The following is a 19,638-nucleotide window of genomic DNA, read 5'->3' as shown; positions in this document are numbered from 1 at the left end:
GGACTTTGAGACCTGTCTGCTGAGGACCCATACAAACTCCAGAGCCAGTCAGGATCCTTGATATATAACTTTATACTGCATAGGTATTTCCTATCCCCTCACTCCTGACTCAGTCTTCCCAAGCAGGGCTACTTGTACCATTTTGCCCATTTGAAGGACTATCATTTAATTACATAATAGAATTATCCACAGTTATAGATTTCAGTTAGAAATCTCATATTTCTTTTTTTTAATTTTTTTAATGTTTTATTTATTTCTAGGAGAGAGAGAGAGAGAGAGACAGCGTGAGCAGGGGAGGGTCAGAGAGAGAGGGAGTCGCAGACTGAAACAGGCTCCAGGCTCCAGGCTCTGAGCTGGCAGTCAGCACAGAGCCCGACGAGGGGCTCGAACCCACGAACCGCGAGATCATGACCTAAGCGAAAGTCGGACGCTTAACCGACTAAGCCACCCAGGCGCCCCAGAAATCTCATATTTCTAGAACCTCTACAATCCAGAGAATACAATCTCTAGAAACATATGGGATATATAGAGACGCATGGGATATTCATTATTACTTTCGTTTATTCAACATGCATCAGGTATATACTGTACATCAGGTACTAGGTTGGATGCTTGAGTTCTTGGCACATGAGATAGGTGGTAGTCTTTACTCTTGGAGAAGTGAGCCAGGTGAATAAAAAGATAATGAAGACATACGTTCAAATATTGTCAGTGGCAGGAGAAGCAACAATGATGCACTCACAGCCCCATTTCCTAATTCATGTTATGCCGTACTGGCAGATGTTAATATTTACCGTGAGCTGCCTTCTAGCCTGATTTTTTTTTTTTTTTTTTTGCCTTGTGCTAAGTCCTGTCCACGTTAGTGAAGGANGTCTGGAGTCCTGGGAAAAGAGCATCCAGAAGCTTCAATATGCTAACGAATTCAAACAGAAAGCATTGATGAAGTTCCCCTTATGATAAGGCGCTTTTTTTTTTTTTTTTGGTCGTTGTTTTTTTTTTTTTTTTTTTTTTTTTTGCCTTGTGCTAAGTCCTGTCCACGTTAGTGAAGGAATGGCATGATGCAAATTTTGTTCCCAGCCAAGTGATTCCTACAATCTGAAGGGAAAAGTTTCCTACTTCCCTCAGAGTTTTCTCTTCTCAAAATTGTCAGGTGGCCAAAAGTAGACGGTTATTTCGTCCACTGGTTTAGCCCAACAGACTCCTATCTGATGAAATATGATCTCTGGGTTCTTAAAAGCCAAGGAGAATCCCAGCCTCTTTGGGAAAGGCCTCAGGAGGATACAAAAGAAAATCTTGCAACTATGGTCACTCAGTTCCAGGCAGCTGCAGAGGGTCATAGTCTGGCTTCATGCTCACTGGTCTTACAGATCCACTCAGTAGACTCTGGCCAGGAACCATCCTAAACATAACAGGTAAGTTGTGAGAATGAACTCCACTATTCTATTGTGAAGGAATTTAGACAAGCCAGTCTCCAAGAGGTATGTCCAATCACTCCCGGTGTCTCATCCTGCCTTATCTGCCTGCATAAGGACACTGATACACTGAGAAGACTTCTTGGCAAACAGGTAGTATTTGGTAATTCAGTCTACTTGAAGTGTGTATCTGATCTTGACTTTATGACTCATCCTAACTTTGCAACATAACAATATGCACAATATATTGTTAAGGAGATGCCTAGAATTATGTATCACTCTTTTTTTTGCATTTTATTCCTTAATTTCTGAATAATTAATAAAAAATAATTTAATATTCTTTATTTCCAGTTAAGAGGTGAAAACAATAAAAGAGGTTGCTATTGAAATAATTAACTGAAAATGAAATATACCTTTTTGTATTAATACGGTTTTGTAGGCTCTTTGGATCAGATAACAAAAGGCAATCATCGCATACCCTCTTCCTAATTCCCCCATATCTAAGAACTCTTCTCTGTGTTATTTACTTGATATTTGATTTAAATCTCTACTTAAGTAAACATCATGCTTTGGGAAGAAAGAGAAGGTAAGAAGAATTATGGCCTCATGGAGACTGCCAGGGCAGAGTGGACATGCTAAAGCCAGAGAGAAGAGGGTCTGAGCATTTAAGAATGACCCCAGGGGCTAAGAACAAGAGTGGGCAGGAATGTGGTAGGGACGGAGAAAGGAGGCAGGTATTGGCAGAACCTCAGCAAAAGTGAATTCCAGCCTGAGAAAGAAAGGCTAGATCCAGAGATATGAATGGAATTTGGAGGTTAGGTGGTTAGGAGACCTGGGGGTTGATTTGAAAGAACTAGGGTAATAGACTGAAGTTTGACTGAGGCTGAGAACACCTGAGGGATGAGTGTTTCATGCTGGGAGAAGAGTGAAAAGAAGGTATTGATGGAAGCTGAAGGAATAGGAGGCTGGTGGAAGCATCAGGCTGGGAACTGAGACAGTACCCTAAGATTGGGTTGAAGAAAGAGGGCCTGTGAGTACAGCATGAGAGCAGAACTGGGGAGGAGGGAGGTACCAGGAAGGCTAAGAAAGAGCATGCAGAAGGGTACAGAAGTGAGTGTGAAGGGCAAGGTTGCACTAAGGAGGAACAGAAGCCAGAGTGTCTGTTGAAATGGGGAGGAGGTAGTGGGTTACCAAATATTCCAAATTTGAGGAAAATATAAAGCCACAGATTCATGAAGCTTACTAAACTCCAAACAAAATAAATAAAAAGAAGCACTGAAGCACATCTATCAAACTGCTGAAAAGTAAGTGATCAAGAAAAAAGCTCAAATGCAACCAGAGAAAAAAGATACTTTACCTAGGGAGGAACAAAGAACCACAGCTGACTTCAAGCTTCCGATCAGTAACTAAACAAGCCAGAAAACAATGTAGCAACATCTTTAAAGTACTGAGAGAGAAAAACAAAACCAGTTCTACCCAGTAAAACATTCTGCAAAAATGAAGGCAAAATAATGACTTTCTCAGACAAACAACAGCTGAGCAAATCTATTATTAGCACATCTGCAGTATAAGTAATATGCATGAAAGTTCTTGAGGCAGCAGGAAGTGACATCAGATTAGAAGTTGGATATACATATGTTGCACATGAATGTAACCTCAGTCCTTCCACCTTGACCCAGAATTTACTTTCTGGGCCTGCACTTGGAGGGCTACGTGACTATCTTCAGGTGCAAGGAAAAAAACAAACAGGTAAGACAAGGGGTAATGTTCCTGTTAATGGTTATGTATGACACAGTTTGCATATTTTGTCCTTGAGATAATGGCTATTCTCTTGAAGCTCCCCCAAACTCTAAACCTTGCCTTCAAAATAACAAATGTTTGGGGCGCCTGGGTGGCTTAGTCGGTTAAGCGTCCGACTTTCGCTTAGGTCATGATCTCGCGGTTGGTGGGTTCGAGCCCCGCGTCGGGCTCTGTGCTGACTGCCAGCTCAGAGCCTGGAGCCAATTTCGGAGTCTGTATCTCCCTCTCTCTCTGACCCTCCCCTGCTCACGCTGTCTCTCTCTCCTAGAAATAAATTTTAAAAAAATTCAAAATAACGAATGTTTTCCTACAAACCAGGATAAGGGCTGCTCTCTTTATCACTTTGTAGCCGTGTTACAATAACCTCAGTACAACGGCTTCTGCACTGCCCACTTGACTGCTTGCTCATGAAAAGCCCTAAGTCCTTGGGCTCAGGGCCACACACTTAGAGTTCTGTGTTAACTCTGTGTGGTCCCGGCCAGTAATAAAGACTCCCTTAATTCGGCCTCAGTGGTCTCGGTTGGTCTCTGTGTCTCTCGTTGTAACACATAAAGGAATAAGGAATGTTGGGAGTGATAAATAGGTGAGTAAATGTGTAAGATATTTCCCTTCATTTTCACCTACTTGTGACTGGTTATTTGAAGACAAATAATGTATTGTGGGGGTTATAACATATGTAGAAGTAATATGTATGACAACAGTTACACCACATGGGAGAAGGGAGATGGAAGCATTACTGTAGTAAGACTCTTACACACCCGTGTGAAGTGGTATAGTATTTGCCCATGAATAAGTTAAAGATGCACAATGTAAGTCCTAGAGCAACCACTGGAACAGAGGCAGGTAGTGATAGCAACTAAGCCAATAATGTATGAACGGAACCACAAAATATATTCAATTAATCCAAAAGAAGGCAGAGAAAATGGAACAAAGAGAGGAGATTAATAGAGTATGAATATTGGTATGGCAGGTTTCCCCAGCTATATGGATGCTTACATTCAGTGTAAATGGTATAAACACTAATTACAATGCAGAGAGCGTCTGATTGGATAAAAAAGCAAGACTCAACGATTCGCCACCCACAAGAAATCCAAGTTAGGTATAAAGACACAGAGATAGGTTAAAAGTAAAAGGATGAAAAATGACAATTCCACGCAAACACTAGTCAAAAGAAAGGTAGAGTGGCTATATTAATAATAGGCAAAGGAGATTTAAGAACAATCAATCTTATCCGGGGAAAAAGGGACATTTCAAAATGATAAAGAGATTGGTTCATCTGTTTCTCGCACAGAAAGTCGTGACACCGAGGCTTTTCTTTCCAGGAAGCAACTTTATTCGTGCCGGCACCGCTCAATTGGGTTCCTACCCAAAAGAACTGAGCGGTCCACCTCATATGGCATAGTTTTTTTTATACATTTTCTATTTCTTTGTCTCCCATATATGGTAACACACATAAACATGCAGTCTGATTAAGTTGTTTCAGTTTACAAGAACATAGGGGGTGTAGGCAGCTGGACGCATATCTAGGTGACCTTGAAGTCTTCTCCCCTCTCTTCATTTTTTTCTTTCTCCTTAGGGAGGGGTTCCTACCACAAAAAACAGTTGAAAGTATATGAAATATATTCTTTAATTACAACTGAATTAAATTAGAAATACAGAAAGAAGGGAACTTGGGTGGCTCAGTCAGTTAGGTGTCCAGCTTCGGCTCAGGTTATGATCTCACGGTTCATGAGTTCGAGCCCTGCCTTGGGCTCACTGCTGTCAGTGCAGAGCCTGCTTTTGATCCTCTGTCCTTGTCTCTCTCTGCCTTTCCCTTCTCTTTTTCTCACAAACAAATAAACATAAAAAAAATAACAGATATGTGAAAAATCCCTAAATATTTGGAAATTAAAGAACCTCTGAAGAACCCACATGTCAGAGAACAAAGCATAAGTGAACTTAGAAAATATTTTGAACTCAAAAAGCAAGCCACAAAATAAGGGGGAACATTTGGGAAATATACATCTGATTAAGGGCATGAGTGCAGAATATGTAAAGGACATTCACAGTTCAGTAAGAAGGCAAACAATCCTCCCTGCTAAAGTTTGAACCCTTTACCAAAGGAGATATACAAATGGCAGTTAGGGGAGCCTAGGTGGCTCAGTGTGTCAGGTGTCCAACTCCTGATTTTGGCTCAGGTCATGATTTCATGGTTTGTGAGTTTGAGCCCCACATCGGGCTCTGCACTAAGAGCATGGAGCCTGCTTGGGATTCTCTCTCTCTCTCTCTCTCTCTCTCTCTCTCCTCTCTCAAAAACAAATACATTAACATTTTTTAAGATGGCAATTAAATACATGAAAAGCTATTCAGAATTAGTATTGGGGAAACACAAATAAAACCACAGTGAGACTCTCTGGCCCCTGACCTCCTTGCCTCCTCTGCGGCCCTGCCGGTGTGGGTCTCCCCCTGCTGGCTGCTCGCCCCCCTCTTGCTGCTCCGCGCCAGGGTCAGCACTGCGCCCTACAACACACTTGCCAACTGCACTTAGCCCCTGAGCTGCTGGGTACCGGGTCTTCCAGGCGGGCCCTGATGGTTCCCAGCACGATGTCAACTGCTGGATTATGGGACTGCTAGAAGAAAAAGTAGTGGTGTACCTTGAGAAGCTGGACATGGCGCGGCAATGCTGGGGGGCCGGCTCCAGCAGGTCCCGGGTCCCTGAAGGAGGGACAGTGTTGGTGAGGGAGGGAGGGAGGGAGCCACGAGATATTCTTTCTGGGCACCAGGCAGGCATCTCCGCTCTGACTGGGGCTCAACTTTATAATTAAGTGTTTGGGGGACGGCAGAGAAGTGGCATTTGCCTAAGACAATGATTTCTGATGACAGATTTCTTTGATACGGAAGAATTTCCCAGAACGTAGATTTGTAGAAGACTCCTGCATAACCTTTATCAATAGTGATTGAGGCAGGGGATTTAGATGCTTCTCCTATGGGGAAGGAAGGTATCTTTAGCACAGAAGACACTGTTTTCAGCATAAAAAGGGTGAAGTTAGTTCTTTGTGAGCAGGGGTCAATAGCTTGTTTGCTTAAGGGGAAATATGAAGAAAAACAGGTCTTTCAGGAAATACAATGTTTGCTCCCATAATCACAAAAGAAGTTCCTATAATAGGTTCCTTCACAGGGTGCAATCAGCATATTCAAGGCCAGAATAAGTCACTATGAATACTGATCAACAAAGATGCCTTGGGCGTCAGTGCTCCAAGCAGAAACAATTGGGTGGGGGTGGATATCATCAGTGCAACTTACCTTAACCTCATAGGGAGTTCTTTCTCAACCTATGAGCTCAGAAACGACTCCCAACACTGGCCATCTCACCATTTACAATCAAGGCTTTGAGATTGTGTTAAATACTACAAGTGGTTTGCCTTTTTTTTTTTAAATTTTAGAGAAAGAGAGACAGAGCACATGAGTGGGGGAGAGGAGTGGAGGGAGGGAGAGAGAGAGAGCGAGAGCGAGAGAGACAGAGAGAGCGAGCAAGCTCAGCATGGAGCCCCATGTGGGGCTTGATCCCATGACCCTGGGATCGTGATCTGAGCTGAAATCAAGAGTGGGTGCTCAAGCAACTGAGCCACCTAGATGCCCTGGTTTGCCTCTTTTAAGTTATTGAATACAGTGTCTGTTAAGGGGCTCTTTTATTTTTATTTTATTTTTATTTTTGGAGGGACTCTTTTTGAAAGACAGCCAAAAACAGACTTTGGGACTAAGAGGCAGGGCAGCATGCAGCCATGGACCTGCCTACCTCTAACAGCTAGACGAGGCTTCTAGCAGGCCTGTATGTGCACATCTTAATGCTGAGGAGTCCTGATGACCAACCTCCAAGGCAGCTGCCCTCCTGAACATTCCCTTGGAAAGCAGCCACGGCCATTTTGAAATGGGAACAGCCAGAGACTACACAGAAAAAGAAAGAAAAACCTGGGAAGTCCTTAGGTGACTTCACCATTCAGCCTCTGAATAAAAGGATCAATATGCAACTCAGGCTTTTCTCTTTGGGGTATTCAATTGAAACGATTTTTCCAAACTGATTAGGATTTGAATTTTGTGTTTCATTTTGTTCATAGTGCAAATTTTATTCCCTGTTAAATGATCTTCCTGTGTGCCTTCTTCCTCTAATCACCTTGAGGATCCCCAGCCCATACTATAGAGGAAATAATGCTTCAGGATATCTTGAGATGCACAGATATGTTATTGGTAGGAGGACATGTTTGGGGAAACAGGCTTTCTGAGATAAGTCAAACTGCTACAGGGTATCTTTTTACAGATCATAGGCCTGCAGTACCTTGGCCAGAGAGATGGGGTGATGAACATATTTTTTTGTTTATATTTTTATTAGGTGCCAGCTTTCTATTAAGATCTCAACATACTTTACCTTACAAAACTCCCATGAAGTACATATTACTAGCTTAATTTTACAGATAGAGAAAATTAGTCTCTTACAATGCTTAAGCTTGCACAGCATCTAATTGTAAAATGACAAGGGCTAGTCTTTCAAGCCTAAGGACCTCCCTGGGGCTAAACAGTGAAAGAAAAGAAAGTTTCACATTTCACAAAGAAGTAATGGTACTTGGAATGACATTTCAGTGGATTTTCTGGTGAATCTCAGTTCAGAAGCATCATGGATGTTAGTTTGGTGGAATGGAATACGCATTGCATTGGCTCCTGTTGAAATTCTAGGAGAATTGGCTTAGAGTTTATGTTTCCTTACCAAAGCAGGCTACTCCCTTTCTTACTTAAGCCAGGATCCTTTCATTCAAGACAAAAACGTCCCTTCTTTCCTGTTGAAGTACTCCAAATTGGAAGGAGAGCTTTGTGAACTTCAAATTAAGTACAAATTAAGAACCCTTGCCAAGTCGACTTTTCTCAATTTCACTATTGCTCACAATGACTGCTGTCTTTGGCTCTTTCCCACTAAGCAATGGACTAGTTTCCTACCCAGTTGTTCAGAACTGATTAATATCAGCTGTGGTAAACTGAGAACGTGTGGGGCTACGCCTAGTCCATATTTTCTGGGAGAGCTTTTCTCCTGTATCTTTGCTTGAATGGAGGATTCTCTAGATACCGGATTTTTAATCATTATTTTATTGGTTCAGATAACTTTGTATGACATCTGAGAGGTAGTGGTCTGCCATTCTGGGAAAGTTATGTCTTACACAGGTGAAGTATCCCCAGCTACTTCCACCTGGATACCTTCTTTCATCCCACCCCTGGACTTGATAATTCACCACTGAAGATCTTGATGCCGCTTCTGTGAAGCCCTCCCCAGCTCTCTCCATTACTAGGAGAAATGCCATTGTTTTGGTTTACCCTGTGCTTTGCGTCACCTCTGCTCAGGCAGTACTCCACTAACTGCTGTAACAGAGTGATCTGGTAGCGTGTCTTTATCTGCTTCCAGACTGAAAAGTTGTAGATCTCCCGGTGTATCCTCAGAACCTAATTACAAGTCTCGAGAGTTCTAAAAGACTGTGATTTTCAAACTGATTTTCAGGATGTAGATACTGACAAAGCAGCTAGTATGTATAAAAATGTATTTAATATGGAATTTATGGAATTTAAAATCACCATTCTATGGAGGTCTTCTTTTTTTTTTTCTATTTCTCTGAGCAACTTTGCATCTAAATGTACTGATTATGGGAAAGAAGGCTTGGGGGGTACAAAATTGGAGATACTTGTGTTAGGAGGCGCCGTAATGCACTACTGCTTAGCATTCTCTGTTGTAATTGCTTATTTGTCTTCCCCTCTGGTCTTTAAGCTCTATGAGGTAGGGATCAACTCTACATTACTAACCATTTTATTCCCTGTGTATAGCACGGTACATGATAAATAATAGGCCTTCAATAAATATTTGTTGAAAGAAAACCCCACAATGAAGTACCACTTACTATACACATACCCACACACTAATGCCTAAACTTTAAATATAGACAACACCAAGCGTAGACAAGGATATAGAGTAACTAGAACACATACCCATTGCTGGGGGAAATACAAAATGGTTCACGCATTTTGAAAAATTATTTGGAAATTTTGGATAAAGATAAATACAATTTTATATGACTACATGATACTATTTGACCCAGAAGTCTTATTTGTAGTATTTACTCAGGAGAGATTAAAATATGTCAAACAAAGATTTGTATTCAAATGTTCATAGCAGCTTTATTTGTAATTGCCCTAAACTGAAAATAACCCAAATGTCCATCGATTGGCAAATAAGCAAATTGTGGTGTACCCATACAATGGAATATCGCTCAATAATAAAAAGTAATAGCTTACCGGGGCGCCTGGGTGGCTCAGTTGGTTAAGGTTAAGCATCAGACTCTTGGTTTTGGCTCAGGTGGTGATCTCACGGCTCCTGAGTTCAAGCCCGGCATTGGTCTAAGCGCTGACAGCACAGAGCATGCCTGAGATTCTCTCTCCCTCTCTCTCTGCCCCTCCTCTGCTCTCTCTGTCTCTCAAAATAAATAGAAACTTAAAAAAATTTTTTTAAAGTAACAACTTACCGATACATTCAACAACATAATGAATCTCCAATGCATTATGGTAAATTTAAAAATTCATCCTCAGAAGACAACTACTACATGATTTAATTTATATGAAATTTAGGAGAGGCAAAACTCTCATGAAAGAAAAGAGATCAGGGGCGCCTGGGTGGCTTAGTCGGTTAAGCGTCCGACTTTCGCTTAGGTCATGATCTCGCGGTTCGTGGGTTCGGGCCCCGCGTCGGGCTCTGTGCTGACTGCCAGCTCAGAGCCTGGAGCCTGTTTCAGTCTGTGACTCCCTCTCTCTTTGACCCTCCCCTGCTCATGCGCGCGCCCTCTCTCTCTCCTAGAAATAAATAAAACATTAAAAAAAAAAAAGAAAGAAAGAAAAGAGATCAGAGGGTTCCCAGGAGCCAGGGGGCATGGGGGCAAAGGGGTCAATTGTGAAGATGCACGGAGGAATTTTTTGGGGTGATGAAAATGTTCAATATTACAATTTTGGTGATGATAATACCACTGAATACATTTTTAAAAACATGTATCTAGGGGCGCGTGGGTAGCTCAGTTGGTTAAGCAACTGACTTTGGCTCAGGTCATGATCTCACAGTTGGTGGGTTTGGGCCCCATGTCCAGCTCTGTGCTGTCAGCTCGGAGCCTGAAGTCTGCTTCGGATTCTGTCTCTCTCTCTCTCTCTCTGCCCCTTCCCTTCTCTTTCTCTGTCTCTCAAAAATACTTAAATGTTAAAAAAATAAAAACATGTATCTAATTGTGTACACAATTAGTGAATTTTATTATGCCTATTAAACGTTCATAAAGCTGATTTTAAAAAATCATTTATAATTACCCTATCTAGGAAGAAACCTGCAAATGCTCCCTTTCTAGCATCCTATTTAAGCCTCCTAGCAGCATAGAGATCTGGAGTCCAGCTTTCTAGGGGCGAATCTGGGTCTACCAGTTGGTAGCGGCTGGCATTAGGCAAATTGCTTATATATTTTCATCCACAAAGTACAGATAAAATTGTACCCAGACACGAGGTCTTGTTGAGGATTCAATAGAATGCTTAGTGTAGTTCTTGAGACAAAGGAAGTACTCCAAATGTTAGTTATTTTTCATGCCTGTAAAAATGAGACCACAGGACACATACGGTTCTGCATTTCCCATGCAGACTCTAAAGCCATTTATTCTAAATTGTAGGATGAACCAACTTCATTCTATCTTGTTTTCTCAGTCTGCGTGCACCCGCGCCTGTGTGTGTGTGTGTGTGTGTGTGTGTGGTGTGTGAATTATAGCTTATCTACCATTTGTAGATTTTAAAGTATATTTAGTTTATGAGGGGTAGAACTTCTTGTATTGTAGCTTTTAAAAATGTAATCTTATGAAAAGCCTGCTGACAGTTATTTTAAAATTCTTTGACTCAATTCCTTTTTCTCTCTTTGAGCCTGTGGAGTATGTTTATTGACTGCAGATGTTAAGCACTTCGCTAAGGAATGGAAAGCAGCAAATAGAGTATGTGCTTCACCTGGGCAGTTGCATAGAAACCAGTCGTGTCTCTGAACCTCTAAGAGCTCAAGTGGAAAACACACTTAAACATTTAAAGGACACAATCGTAATATACACGTTGAATCGGAATGACTGCAAGATTGTTTCAGGATTAGAAGACATGTGTCTAAAAGAAGTTAATAAAAAGCGTATTATGGTAAGTCCCTTATAATTGCGATTTTGAACAAACCACTTTAAATTATGTGATTGCATGAACTGCTAAGGAAAAACCGAATAAAAGGATAACAGAATTGCTGAAGCTCAGAGCCCGGGACAACAGCCTAAGGCAGTCGTGCAGAGGAAACTATGCTTGCCCCTGTGACCAAACCCCAGAAAGAATTTGCTCAGAGAAAGACCAGGGAAAGACTTTGTTTTCCAGTGATTTCAGTATGCTAAAGGCAATAGCCAAGATTGGAGCTGGAGAGCCTGAATGTAAGAGAAAACCAGAGAAATACTTCAGGGTGGCTGTTGTTGCTTTTGTTCTTGATCCGGGGCTGGGTCCTGGCATTGTTTTGGAAGGTAATAGACAGGCTGTTTCTGAATTCAAGTGGAAAAATAAGCAGCAGGAATAGTTAACAAATTCGGACAGTACCTGTGAGGGATGGGCCTTTTCACTATATGTCATTAAAACCTGAAACAGGAGTGCTGGGCATGGGTAGATGCAAGAATCAATGGCACAGAGAAAATTTAAGAATAAAATGAGGGTGCCCGGGTGGCTCAGGGGGTCAAGCGTAGAACTCTTGATTTCAGCTCAGGTCATGATCTCAGAGTTTGTGGGTTTGAGCTCCGTGTTGGGCTCTGCTCTGACAGCACAGAACCTGCTTGGGATTCTCTTGCTCTCCCTCTCTCTCTGCCCTTCCCCTCTTCAAAAGAAATAAATAAACCTAAAACATAAAATTTTAAAAAAGAATAAAATGGAAAAGTATAGGGAAAACTTAGGGATGCTGTCTCAAACACAGAGTATTTGATTTTGGATCNTTAATGTTGATGAGGTCCTACTAGTTCATTTTTGCTCTTGACTCCCTTGCCTTTGGGGATGTGTCAAGTAAAAAATTGCTGTGGTTGAGGTCAAGGAGGTTGTTTCCTGCTTTCTCCTCTAGAGTTTTGATGGTTTCCTGTCTCACATTCAAGGGCTTTATCCATTTTGAGGTTTTTTTGTTTGTGTGTATGGTTTGAGAAAATGATCTTGTTTCATTCTTCTGCATGTTGCTGTCCAGTTCTTCCAGCACCACCTGTTAAAGAAGCTATCTTTTTTCCATTGGATACTCTTTCCTGCTTTGTCAAAGATTAGTTGGCCATACATTTGTGGGTCCAATTCTGAGTTATCTATTCTATTCCATTGGTCTATGTGTCTGTTTTTGTGCCAGTACCATACTGTCTTGATGATGACAGCTTTGTAGTAGAGGCTAACGTCTGGGATGGTGATGCCTCCCATTTTGGTTTTCTTCTTCACTATGACTTTGGCTATTCGGGGTCTTTTGTGGTTCCATACAAATTTTAGGATAGTTTGTTCTAGCTTTGAGAAGAATGCTGGTGCAATTTTGATTGGGATTGCATTGAATGTGTAGATTGCCTTGGGTAGTAATGACATTTTAACACTATTTATTCTTCCAACCCATGAGCATGGAATGTTTTTCCATTTCTTTGTGTCTTCTTCAATTTCGTCGTAAGTTTTCTATAGTTTTCATCATACAGATCTCCTGTATCTTTGGTTAGGTTTATTCCTAGGTATTTTATGGCACTTTGCAGTAGTGAAAAAAAAAATGACTTATTCAATTAATTAATGGCTTGGAGGCAAGTGGGTAGCCATTGCGAAGTTATCAACTCCTATCTCACAGCACATCAAAAGATATTCCAGGTGGATCAAAAGTTCAAAAGTAAAAACGAAACTGCAAAAGTATTAGAAGAAGCCACTTGAGAATGTTCAAATAGATTGAGGATGGCCATTAATGTTTTACACAAAACCCAGAAGCAAAAAAGCATGAATAAACACGGTGCTAAAAAATGGGTGGCTCAGTTGGTGGAGGGTCCAGCTCTTGATTTCGGCTCAGGTCATGATCCCAGGGTCATGGGATCAAACTCCATGTGGGGCTCCATGCTCAGCATGGAGCTTGCTTAAGATTCTCTCTCTGTGTCTCTCTCTCTCCCTCTGCCCCTGCCCCCTTGCTCATGATCTCTCTAAAATATTAAACAAAGAAGCATGGTGCATTCAGGTTCATAAACATATATATTTTTTAATCTGCTAGGCCAAAAATTGTAAGAAGGCCAAAAGACAAATCAAAACGAAAGAAAAATATTTGCATTTCCTATCACGGACAAAGGACAAATATCTCTGCTATATAAAGGACTTCTAGGAAGCAGTAAGAAATAGTCAACAACCCTATAGAAAAATAGGTCAAAAATATAAATAGTAAATAGAAGAGAATCAAATGTCGGTTAAACCTACCGAAAAATATTCCAATCATCAAAATAGGAGGCGTACAAATTAAAGCTACATTGTCTACCTATCACACTGGCAAAGATAATAAGTTTATAAACTGCCTTGATGAGAGTGTGAGCAAACATTCTCATACATTGCTGGAGGGAATGTAAATTGGTACAAGTTCTATAGAATTCAATTTGGCAGTACCTATTAAAATACAAAAGCATATACTCTTTGACCCAGTAATTCCACTTCTAAGGGTTGTTCTCACATATGTAAAACACTGGACCAGATTATCAATACAATATTATCTGTAAAAATAAAAGACTAGAATCAATCTAGATAGAACTGGTTGTGTGAATTATGTAAATTATGATATATCTTTCCAACGATATAATGCCAATGAAGTAATAAGCTTCTCTAAGAAAAAAGTATGTGCTGTTGAAACATTTCTAAGATTTCCAAAATATATTTGTTGGATATATGAATACATCATTTAATGAAAAGGTCAAGGTGCCAATGATATGCATCAAATACGCTTGAGCATCTGTTATGTGTCTAGCATCACACTAGACCCTTGGGGTATGTCCATAAAATAGATGAAGATCTTGGGGCACCTGGGTGGCTCAGTCGGTTAAGCGTCGACTTCGGCTCAGGTCATGATCTCATGGTTCGTGGGTTTGAGCCCTGCATCGGGCTCTGTGCTGACACCTAGCTCAGAGCCTGGAGCCTGCTTAAGATTCTATGTCTTCCTCTCTCTCTGACCCTCCCCTGCTCACACTGTCTCTCTCTTTCTCTCTCAGAAATAAATAAAACATTAAAAAAAAATAGACGAAGATCTTAACTGTAGTGGAGCTTGCATTCTGTTAAAGGAGACAATCAGTAAACAACGAACCTGAACATTATACAGTATATCAGAAACTGATAGGTTTTATGGGTAAAAGAGTAAAGCAGGGCATGGGAGATCCAGAGGGCCAGGGGTAAAAAAGAAGGTAATGTGCATCACTAAAAATACCTTGGTGATGTTGGGCCTCGTTCTTTTTTTTTAATGTTTATTTATTTGTTTTGAGAGAAAGAGCAAGAGTGGGGGAGGGGCAGAGGGAGAGGAAGAGAGAGAATCCCAAGCAGGCTTCACATTCAGCACAGAGCCGGACCCACAGATCAACTTGAGGCTTGATCTTACCACCATGAAATCATGACCTGAGTTGAAAATGACCTGAGTTGAAATCAAGAGTCAGAGGCTTCACCAACTGAGACACCCAGGTGCCCCTCAGGTTGAGTCTTGTAAGGCAAGAGTTGAACAAAATCTTGACGGAATTTGCCAGAAAAGTACCTGAGTGATGAGTTCCAGGCGTAGGATCTAGAGTAAAATACCCTAGGGTGGGAATGTGTCTGCTGGTGTGGGGTCAGCAGAGAGGTGGGCCAGGCTGAGCTGAGGGATTTGGAAAGAGCAGTAGGAAGAAAGTAAGGAAGACAGTAGGATGTGACAGACAAAGGCAGGACCATGTAAAGAAGTTGACTTTTTATTCTAAGGAACGAGGAGCCCTATAGAGATCTGAGGCACGGAGTGGCATTGTATGACCTCGAATTTAAAGGCCTTCGTCTTGTGCTCTGTGGAGAACAGGCTGCAGAAGACCATGGTGGAAGCAGAGAGAGCCCTCGGAGGCCAGGGGAGGCAGGGAGCTTCAAGAGACTTGCTGGTGGCGGCCACCAGGGTGACAGGGGAGGGGTGGTGAGCAGTGATCAGATTCTGGAAATGTTCTCATAGTAGCCAACAAGCATTTCTGACACAGTAGATGCGGCGTGTGAATAGGAGGAGACATGGAAGACTGAGCAACCTGAAGACTGGGGGGTGTCATGGACTGAAAGGGAAGCCACTGATGGACCCTGTTCAAAGGAAAGACTGGGAATTGAGTTTGAATGTGTAGAATTGGAGATATTTATTAGACATCCAAATGACTGTCTAATCAATGTCATCTGTAGATGGTATTTAAAGCCATGAATATGTTACTATTTGTATAAACAGAGAAAAAAGGATATAAATCCATTTGCTTGTGTATATATATATATATATAGATAGATAAAATATCTCTTTTCCAGACATATGCACAAAAACGGGTCATTTTGGTTGCCTATGTAGGAGGAAGTGAGTGGCTGGGGATCAGGAGTTCAATGGAGCCTTAGTTTTCATTGCATATCAGTTTAAACCTTTAATTTTGAACCATCTGAGTATATCACATTTTTAAAATAATAACTACAGCCCACATTATAAAACTGCTATGTAAACAATGCCTAGAAGTTTTTTTCTTGTTGCTAAATTTTTTTGACTCTGAGAAAAGGATAAATTAGTTTCATAAAGGGACACCTGGGTGGCTCAGTCTTTTAAGCATCCAACTCTTGATTTTGGCTCGGGTCATGATCTCACAGTTTGTGGGTTAGAGCCCCACATTAGGCTCTGTGCTGACAGTGTGGAGCCTGCTTGGGACTCTTCCTCTCTCCCTCTCCGTGTGCACCTCCCCTACTCATGTTCTCTCTGTATTTCTCAAAATAAATAAATAAACATTAAAAAAATTAGTTTTATGGATTCTAAAGATACATATTGAGCATCTACCATATATAAGATACTGAAATTAAAAAAAAATTATCAAGACGTGGTCTCTTTAACATAATGTATTAAATTTAATGTGTTAACACAATAATGTGTTAAATTTGAGCAACTCTGTCTTCTGGAACTAATTAGTAGCAAAAGTTACACCTTATTAGGAATAACAAGCAGCTAATTTTATAAAGCACAGCTGCTGTGGTTTTTAAATACAATAGAGTATAAGTAGTTATCGTATGGCTATTCTGACTCTCAGAAAAGATTCAGAATTATTTTATGATCCAAAACTAAATGCAATAGCTGAAGATGAAAGTTGATCAGACATAGAAAAAAATATATATATAACTGAATCATTCTTTTAATTCTTGTCCAATACTTTCTGGTTCCTGTGTGTTTGTTTTGACTTATTTTAATATAGAAAATTACAGAGAGTCATATAAGAAGCACCTACAGAGTCTGCTACTCAGAACTAACAAATGTCAACATTTGGTCAGTGTCCTAATCAGCTCAAGGTGCTAGAACAAAATGCCACAGACTGGTAGCTTAAACAACAGACATTTATTTCTCACAGTTTTGAAGCCGGGAAATCCAGGATCAAGGCACCGGCAGATCTGGAGTGTCTGGTGACAGGCTTGCAGATGGGAGTCTGGTTCATTGTGTCCTCACATGGCAGGGAGCTCAGGGAGAAAACAAAGTCAAGTCTGTGTTTTGTTTGTTTGTTTGTTTTATATAAAGGCACCAGTTGCATGCACTGGGGCTCCATCTTCATGACCCTACTTCCTGCCAAAAGCCCCACCCCCTAACGCCACCTCAGGGGAGAGTAGAATCTCAGCATACGAATTTGGGGGAACACATTCAGTCCATAGCATGGTCATGTTTGCTTTATCTATTCTAATAACACACATAAAATAGCACATATAAAATATAGGTCTTCTGTTCTCTTTTCAGTTCCATTTTCTTCCCTCCTTAGAGATGGCCATTCTCCTGAGTGCACGCCCTTCTAGTCCTCATTTTACTACACCTTTGTATTCATAAATAAGAGAGAAACTTTAAATAGATGCTCTTTTATTTTGTATACATTATTCTGACACTTGCCTTTTTTCATCTCACGTTATGTTTTTGAGATCTACCCATGTTGATACATGTTACCATTTTATTATTTAGAGAGAAGTAAAATCATAGCAATTTTTGAAAGTTTATTTCATTTGTTTTGAGAGAGAGAGAATGAGCAAGCAAGGGGAAGGGGCAGAGGGAGAGAGAGAGAGAGAGTGGGGGAGAGAGAGAGAGAGAAAGAGAGAGAGAGAGAGAGAGAGAACACCAAGCAGGCTCCACATGATCACCTCAGAGCCCAACGTGGGACTCGATCCCATGAACTGTGAGACCATAACCTGAGCAGAAATTCAGATGCTTAACCATCTGAGCCATCCGGACACTTCTCATAGCAATTTTTATTTAGTCATGTTTTCATTAGGAAACCACGTATGGGTTGGATTTGGATTCTTTGTTAAATGCCCTAAACCATTAAGACTGCATTCTCCAACTGTGTGCCAAGTTGGTCTAGGGTCCTGTAGCAAACTCACAGGGGTGAGGCAGGGTATTTTCAAATTTCAAGGGAAACACAATGACATTTGTCACATACCACACAAACTACTACTACTGAGTTGTCTGGACCTATTAGGTACTTGTTTTGGCCTAGGCCCAGCATAGTTAGGCACTTCTCAAAAAAAAATCATTAAGACACTAAATTTGTCAGGAACGGAGAAAGTTTAAGAATCTCAGCATTAAGAATCAAAGACCTGTGGGGCTCCTGGGTGGCTCCGTTGGTTAAGCATCTGACTGACTCAGGTCATGATCTCATGGTTCATGAGTTTGAGCCCCACATTGGGCTGACAGTGCAGAGCCCGCTTCGGATCCTCTGTCCCCTTCTCTCTCTGTCCTTCCCCAACTCATGCACGAGCATACTCTCTTTCTCTCTCAAAAATGAATAAACATTAAAAAATAAAAATAAAAAAACCTGTGAACCTGTGTTCTCTATCAGGCCCCATTACCTGGCAAATAACTACAGGAATTACAGGCAGAGTGCCTCACAGAAAATGACTGGCCTTGCACATCTATTTTATTGCTAAAAACAGAAGTGGTTATGGAGCACCTAGAAGGAATCGTTTAATGTTTTAACTCTCTTGCAAGTTGCCTAAGATGAGTTTCTAAATTGCTTCAAATATATGGTTTTCACCCTAAATGTCTCTCAGACTGTGATAAAACTTAAATGTGCTTTGAGCTCTTTACCTGTGCCAGGAGCCAGGCAAGAGTTGAGAAAGGGTCAGATTTTAAGAGTCCACAAATGAAGAAGAGAAGGAAGATCTCCGGCAGGGCTTTTTATCAATAACCAATCAGTTCTTACAAACTGTGTTTCTAAAGAGTTATGCCCCATGATTCATCCCTTCAGGGAAACCAAGAACTCAGTTTGTGGAATACTATGAACACCTACCCCTGTTTCATCTCAAAGGACGGCATTAGAGGATTGCCTGGGTGGCTCAGTTGGTAAAGTGTCTGACTTCGGCTCAGGTCATGATCACGTGGTTCGTGAGTTCAAGTCCTATGTCGGGCTCTGTGCTGACAGCTCAGAACCTGAAGCCTGCTTAGGATTCTGTGTGTCTCTCTCTCTGCCCCTCCCCTGCTCATGCTCTGTCTCTCTCTGTCTCTCTCTCTCTCTCTAATGTTTATTTAAGTAAATAAACATTAAAAAATTTTTTTAAGTCATGAGGATAGGTTATATAAACCTTTAAAAGGAAACATGAAAAAATCTGGGTGAAAATAAACTTTAAAAAGTTTGGGTGTGGGGGAAATTGCTGAACTTGAAAAGGGTGAAAAACAGTAGCTTTTAGACGAAATGGCTTTTGATTTTAACAAAATTAATTCCTTATGTTGCTAAGAAATCTGAGCTGAAAATATACTGCATTTTCTTCCTGAGTAAGTGACAGCCATTTCCCAAAGGACCATCTGTGGTCATTATGATGTCACCTTGGCAGAAACTTGAGGACATTAGTGGATCAGATGTCTTGAGTCTTAGTAAAACACACCATTAACATTTTAAAATAAATGATTATATAACCAACTCCTACTTTCTTTGTAGAGGGGGCACTTCCAAAAAATATCATCAAACATATTCTCTTTCAATTATAAGTGGATTCAGATGTAATTTTTTCCAGCACGTCAGTGTCACTCTTTATGACCCATTGCAGAGAAATAAAGAAAAGGGAGTGTTTTCTGGATTACTGGAATCTAAAAGTAAAGCCAGCCTTGAGGTCATGTAATCGTTTTTGCAAAACCTAAAGCCATCCTAAAGGTCAG

At 40.9% G+C, this 19,638-nt stretch overlaps 1 protein-coding gene across 5 annotated transcripts in view; it reads left to right on the top strand.

Annotated features, from left to right (window-relative positions):
* The first annotated feature begins 1,332 nt into the window (after positions 1 to 1,332).
* Positions 1,333 to 19,638, top strand: part of CFAP206 (cilia and flagella associated protein 206) — a 72,970-nt gene continuing 54,664 nt past the window's right edge. For 4 of the 5 annotated variants that reach the window (XM_077750304.1, XM_077750308.1, XM_077750305.1 and 1 more), the window contains exons 1-2: positions 3,078 to 3,161; positions 11,163 to 11,420. The gene's annotated coding sequence lies outside the window, so the exon portion shown is untranslated. Of the gene's footprint in view, positions 1,413 to 3,077; positions 3,162 to 11,162; positions 11,421 to 19,638 lie in introns of those variants that run through there. The other variant, XM_077750303.1, reaches the window with a different exon arrangement.

The sequence above is a fragment of the Crocuta crocuta genome, unplaced genomic scaffold, assembly GCF_008692635.1.
Source record: "Crocuta crocuta isolate KB4526 unplaced genomic scaffold, BGI_CrCroc_1.0 scaffold9, whole genome shotgun sequence".
Classification (NCBI taxonomy): Eukaryota; Metazoa; Chordata; class Mammalia; order Carnivora; family Hyaenidae; genus Crocuta; species Crocuta crocuta.
The sequence above is the reverse complement of the archived record's forward strand: the minus strand, read 5'-3'. Positions and strand labels throughout refer to the sequence as shown.